Raw genomic sequence first — 6,674 nt, 5'->3', positions numbered from 1 at the left:
AGAAAGAGATTTATTTTAAGGAGCTGGATCAATTGTGGGGCTGACAAATTCCTGCAGGCTGGAAATTTAGGTTAGAGCGTACACTGCATTCTTTACTTCAAAATCTATAAGGCACCAGGTTGGAAACACATCAGCATTTCTATATTACCACCTTAAGGAAATTCTTCTTTAGGCAATCTCAGTCTTTGCTTTTGAAGTCTTCAGCTGATAGATTGAAGCCTGCCCACATTATGGATAATTAACTGCTTTATTCAAAGTTTCCTGCTTAAAATGTTAATTACATCTAAAAAATAGATATTACATCTAGACTCATGTTTTACCGGACAACTGGGTACCATAGCCTACCTAGGTTGACACAAAACTAATGTGCCACTTTTTGCCACCTATTACATTGTTACTGGTGGGAGTGGTCCACTATCTGGAGGTTAACAAAAAGCATAATAATGGCAACCACCAGGCACAGCAGTCCCAGGACATCAACACACTGCATCGTTTGCAGGTGTCAGAGTCTTCAAGGAAGATATAACTCACACAGAGAAGAGATCAGTTTCAATAGCAAGCATTAGTCTCCCATGGCCAGCAGGTCTTGCTTTGCAGCTAGTACAGGGAGGTTGTCTGCACACATCTCTCTTGTGTTGCAAGTGAAGGACTCCCTTCTCTCGCCTCCAGGGACAGAGATAGCAGTGGAGTTGGCAAGGTGCCATGTGACACACTCTTTAAGAATAGTGAAAAAGCACTCATCAAGCCAAGAACATGGAAAAATATTCCCAAACAAGGCAATAAGCTGAGCATGGGTGGTGTGACTTCCTAATCTTCATGTAATGAATGTTCCAGGCCAATGGTCGCTCTTATGCAGCTGTGCAGGGGTCAAAAGAGTATATTCTTTAGACTGCCATTACCAATAGTCCACTCCCACACCTTGATCAGCTGCTAAAATAGCAGAAAAAGCACATCAAATCTGGGAAGACCGCTGCCCATCCAAACTTTGGAGGCAGAGCTGGTTCTGATGTGGTCCCTGAACAACTCACATGGGTACAGCTTGTTCACAGAATCTCCTTTTTATTTGTAGACAGCATTTCATCGGGATCACTAAGAGAACCAGACACAGCAGCATGATCAGTCCTCCTTGGAGGATGGTACTAAACTAAGAACTTCATGTATCTGGACTAAACCAATTAAAGAGGTTTAAAAAAGTGTCTAGGTGGGACTGTGGAGGGGGCATCTGAAATCAGGCTAGGTGTAGAATGATGCTGAAACCACAAGCTAAAATGGAGGTGCGGAAGTATCTGTGACTCTGAATTATTTATCTTCCTGTCCTCTTACCACATTGCGAGTAATCATTGCTGTATTTGGTACCTGTCTTTCCCCCCTGGTATTACTGTTTTCAAAATGTATTTGTATTCTGGTGTGTGTTACAAAGAAGCTATTTCTGTTGGTATACATATTTTAGTACAAGTCAGTAGGACCTATTGCCTTTTGCTTGGACAGATTTCTTTTAAAATGAAATCTCAGCCCTAGCTGGTTTGGCTCAGTGGATAGAGCATCGGCCTGCGGACCGAATGATCCCAGGTTCAATTCCAGTCAAGGGCACATGCCTTGGTTGTGGGCTCGATCCCCAGTAGGGGGTGTGCCAGAGGCAGCTAATCAATGATTCTCTCTCATCATTGATGTTTCTATCTTTCTCTCCCTCTTTCTTCGTCTCTGAAATCAATAAAAACATATTTTAAAAAATAGAATCCCAGTATTAGACACCAATTAACATATTTATGCACATTAAAGATGAATTTTTAAACTTCATGACTAATCTTTCCCAAAAGTATAGACTCTACGAATATATTTTGATAAAGTATTCTTTGTGATTAACACAATCCTCTCTTGAGTAGAAGTCTAATTCATGATTATTTTATGCTGCTTCTACTGAATTCAGAACAAAATGAAAGATACTAAGTTGTCTAGATTTTTTAAAAATGTGTATTTTTATTAATTTCAGAGAAGAAGAGAGAGGGAGAGAGAGAGAGAGAGAGAAACATCAATGAAGAGAAAGAATCATTGATTGGTGTCTCCTACATACCCCACACTGGGGAGAGAGCCCGAAACCCAGGCATATGCCCTGACCACGGAATCGAACTGTGACCTCCTGGTTCATAGGTCAATTCTCAACCACTGAGCCACTTTGGCTGGGCAAGATTTTTTATTTCCATTCTTTAATCAGCTAAATGTTTGGTTTCTAATGAAAAGCCAATAACATTAGCAGTTATAATTTTGTTTATAATTTTCTTTCTATATTTACAGCAAAAGGTCAAGTTTTAAAATTCATGAAATCTACATTCTAGATATTTTTTAGCCTGAAAAACAAAGTCTTCCATTGGGTATTAACACACCTTCAATTTATGTTGAATCTACAATATAATTAGGAGGTATTTTTCTCTATTTACTAGATTTGTTTTGAGTCAAAACTATATAATAATGTTTTTCCAAACAACATCTATTTGTCGGCCCAGAGTTTATATCTTATGTTTTACTTAATATTGTGTTACATTCATTGTAATCTGTTTTAAAACCAGATTAAAACAAACATGTATGATGGTTTGTATAAAAAAGAAGACCCAGAGTCCTCAAAATATGTAATTCTATTTAAGCTGCATGCCTCTGTCCTCACATAGTACATTTTCCCACAGAGTTTCCAAAGCAAGGGTGTCTGCACAAGTCACAACTCTCACCATTTCTTTTTAATTCTCACCAGATGACATGTGATATGCTTATTGATTTTAGAGAGAGAGGAAGGCAGAGAGAGAGCAGAAAGAGAGCAAGAGAGAGAGAGAGAGAGAGAGAGAGAGAGAGAGAGAGAGAGAGAGAAACGCATAGATGTGAAAGAGAATCATAGATCAGTTGCCTCCTGCATTTGACCCAACAGGGGATTGAACCTGCCACCCAGGAATCAATTCCTCAACCTTCTGGTGTACAGGATGACAATCCAACCAACTGAACAACCCAGCTAGGGCACAACTCTCCCATTTTCAATACAACCTCCTTCTCTCTTGCAGTGGTAGAGGTACTAGATAATATATTACACAAATGTAAAACAAAATGTTTATTATTTTAACACCTTACTCCAAAATTCTTGCTGGAGTCATGTCAATCAATTTTAACCAAGAACTGCAAGGCAAACAAAGATTTTATTTTTAAAAAATGCAACCTAGGTGACAAAGATTTGGATAAAATCTAAGACTGAAAGAAGGGCAGAGTTTATGAAGACAGAAAAAGGGGGGATTCCAAAACAAGGTGTTTTGAAAGAGCTGTGCTTGGTGCTCTCAAGCAGATTCGAACTATGCTGTACATGATTGATTGCTTATGTCTCTTGCTAGGTGAAAAACTTATTTTTCACAAAGAGTTCAGTGATGTAGGCCAGTTCCAAGAACTGTATCAGGATGTGGGAGCTGGTTTAACCCACTTGAAAAGTTCAGTTTCACATGTAGTGGGTATATTCATCTCAGCTTCCGGGAGGCATTTGGCTCCTTTCTACATTGCTCTATTGACAATACTAACTCTATTTTGCTATTTTTCTCTGATAGAGGAAAATGTGCAGTTTATAAAAAATTAATTGACATGCCTACTGAAGCAGAGGTGGCTAATACGGGGATATGAATCTAGCACAAAACTAAAAAATAAAAATTGATTTCTAAATTACTTTGTGAAAGTAATTATGTTTCCTACAAAAAGCAAGTTAGTGGATAGAGGAAAGCAGATAGAATAAGAAAGCAGAAAGAATAGAGGCATCAGGGAGAAAGAGAATGATCTTTGGGGGAATGGAAGGCTTGTGTTTCCATTCAGGGTACGATAGGCAAAAAGTCTTAGGAAAAAAAGATGCCCCCTCCACACATCTTCAGAGGAATCTGGTACATTCACCAATGTTTTTGGATAAGTTGCATTTGGGAGTGGGGTTTATAGGAGCTGTTGTCTTTAACTCTATCTTAGATGAATTATCATATAAAACTGAGAAGTCACCTTTAGCATGACTGCAAAAGTGATGCTGCAAGGGATTAAACAATGACCCAGTATGATCTCAGCTAGCCTGGGAAAACCACCCTAATCTCAGATCATAGAAATGTAATGGACTCACTCCTTGATCTGATTTTCCCTTTGGAGCATTTATTAATCAGACTTCTCCAGAGAAACAGAACCAGTAAGATGGAGATGATAGATTATAGATGATAGATAAATAGATAGATAGATAGATAGATAGATAGATAGATAGATAGACAGATAATAGATAGATAGAAATATATAGTGCCCTGGCTGGTGTGGCTCAGGTGGTTGCTGGTTGGATTCTTTGTCAGGACACATGTCTGGGTTGAAGGTTTGATCATCAGTGGGGGGTGTGCAGGAGGCAGCTGATTGATATTTCTCTCTCATTGATGTTTCTATCTTTCTCTCTCCCTTCATCTCTCTGAAATCAGTAACAAATATATATAATTTATGCAATTGTGAAGGCTTAAAAGTCCCATGATCTGCCATTTACAAGATGGGGACCCAGGAAATCTGGTGGTGTACTTAATTCAAGTCCCAATGCCTGAGAATCGGGGAAGCCTATGGTGTATATCCCAGTCTGAGGACAAAAGATGTTCCAGCTCAACAGTGAGAGGTAGAAAACACACACACGCACAAAAGACAGATGAATTCATCCTCCCACTATTTTTTGTTCTTTCAAGTCCTCAGTGGATTGAATAATGCCTTCCTACAATGGATAGAGCAATTACTTTACTGAGTTTACCAATTCAAATGCTAATCTCATCTGGAAACAGCTGCTCAGACACACCCAGAAATAATGTTTAATCTGGGCACTCCATAGTCAATCAGGTTGACACATAATGTTAACCATTACAAGTTTACCCCTTGTCAACTTGGCACTCATATGCATCTCCTTAAAACATACTTTCCCTGGTCACTGTGGCTCAGTTCATTGACCTTTGTGAAATCAGTCAGACAGAGAAATCAAGTATTAAATGAATTCACTTCTATGTTGCCAGGGCTGACCAGCAGGTCCTGAGCGATGGATGAATAATTACTCCAATACTCATTTCTGTGAAAGAGAGGGCTAAGGGACTGCTTGGCTTGAGAAATGAAACAGTACCATTCGCCTGCCTCCTTAGGCTTTTATTGTAGCAACAGCTTGAACTAAAATTAACTTCTAGATACTATCAGCAGGGTAAGCATCCTTAAGCAAGGACATCTAAAGACTAAACATGAAGATTCCAGTAAAATACCTGGGGGCTCAGACTTATTTGGAAAATGTCCCCCTAAAGGTCCCCAACCTTTCAGAGATTCCCCCTTACAGACTTTCCAACCAAGTCCAGTACTTCCCCACAATATGTGGAATCTAAATAACAAAATAAATGAACAAACAAAACAGAAATAAACTCATAGGTACAGAGAACCAATTAATGACTTTCAGATGGGTGAGGTGTTGAAGGGATAGGTGGAAAAAGTGAAGGGATTAAGAAGTGCATATTGGCAGAAACAAAATAGTCATGAAGATGTAAAGTACAACATAGGGAATATAATTGATAATCTCTCTCTCTATATATATATATATAAAGCCATAATATGCAAATAGACCAAAAGGCGGGACAAGCAAACAACCGGTCACTATGACGTGCGCTGGACCACCAGGGGGTATGCACAGAAATTCATTTACTTGCTTGACATCTCCACCTGTATCTCCCATCATCTCGGTTGGTGCCTTGATCAATAAACTTTTCCTTACTCCAAACTCTGACATTTTGAGCATTGGCTTTGAAGCGTTTGGCGCATGAACTTGGGTTTTGTAACACAATCTCGGCTCTGACCTGGATCTAGCACATAATGCAGCAGTGGTCATTTCATGAAATAGTCAGTCACAGGACTACACCAAACTAAAAACTTTCAGCAGAGCAAAGGAAACCATCAACAAAATGAAAAGACAACCTAGCAAATGGAAGAAAATATTTGCAAATCAATAAATGTGACACACCACATAAACAAATTGAAAGATAAAAATCACATGATCATATCAATAGACTCAGAAAACACATTTCACAAATCCAACACCCATTTTTGATTTAAAAAAATCTCAGTAAAATGACTGATCATTTTTGTTAAATTGTATTTTTTTAATTTTCATTATAGTAGACATATTAATTTCAGGTGTACAACATAATGACTTAACTTTTATATACATTACAAAGTGATCACCACAATAAGTCTACTAACCATTTGTCACCAAGGCTATTACAATATCATTGACTATACTATGGGCCCAGTGCACAAAATTCGTGGGGGGGATGTGTCCCTCAGCCTGGCCTGCACCCTCTCCAATCTGGGACCCCTAGAGGGATGTCTGACTAAACCAGCAGTTGGACATCCCTCTTGCAATCTGGGACTGCTGGCTCTTAACTGCTCGCTTACCTGACTGCCTGATAACCCCTAACCACCTCTGCCTGCCAGCCTGATTGCCCCCAACTTCCCTCCCCTGCCAGCCATCTTGTGGCAGCCATCTTTGACCACATGGGGGCGGCCATCTTGTGCGAGGGCATGAGGGTCAATTTGCATATTACCTCTTTATAATATAGGATATTCCATTTTATATATGTACCACATCTTCTTTATCCATTCATCTATTGATGGACATGTAGGTT

The sequence above is a fragment of the Plecotus auritus genome (genome assembly GCF_963455305.1).
Source record: "Plecotus auritus genome assembly, chromosome: 2".
NCBI lineage: Eukaryota > Metazoa > Chordata > Mammalia > Chiroptera > Vespertilionidae > Plecotus > Plecotus auritus.
This window is presented reverse-complemented; position numbering follows the sequence as displayed.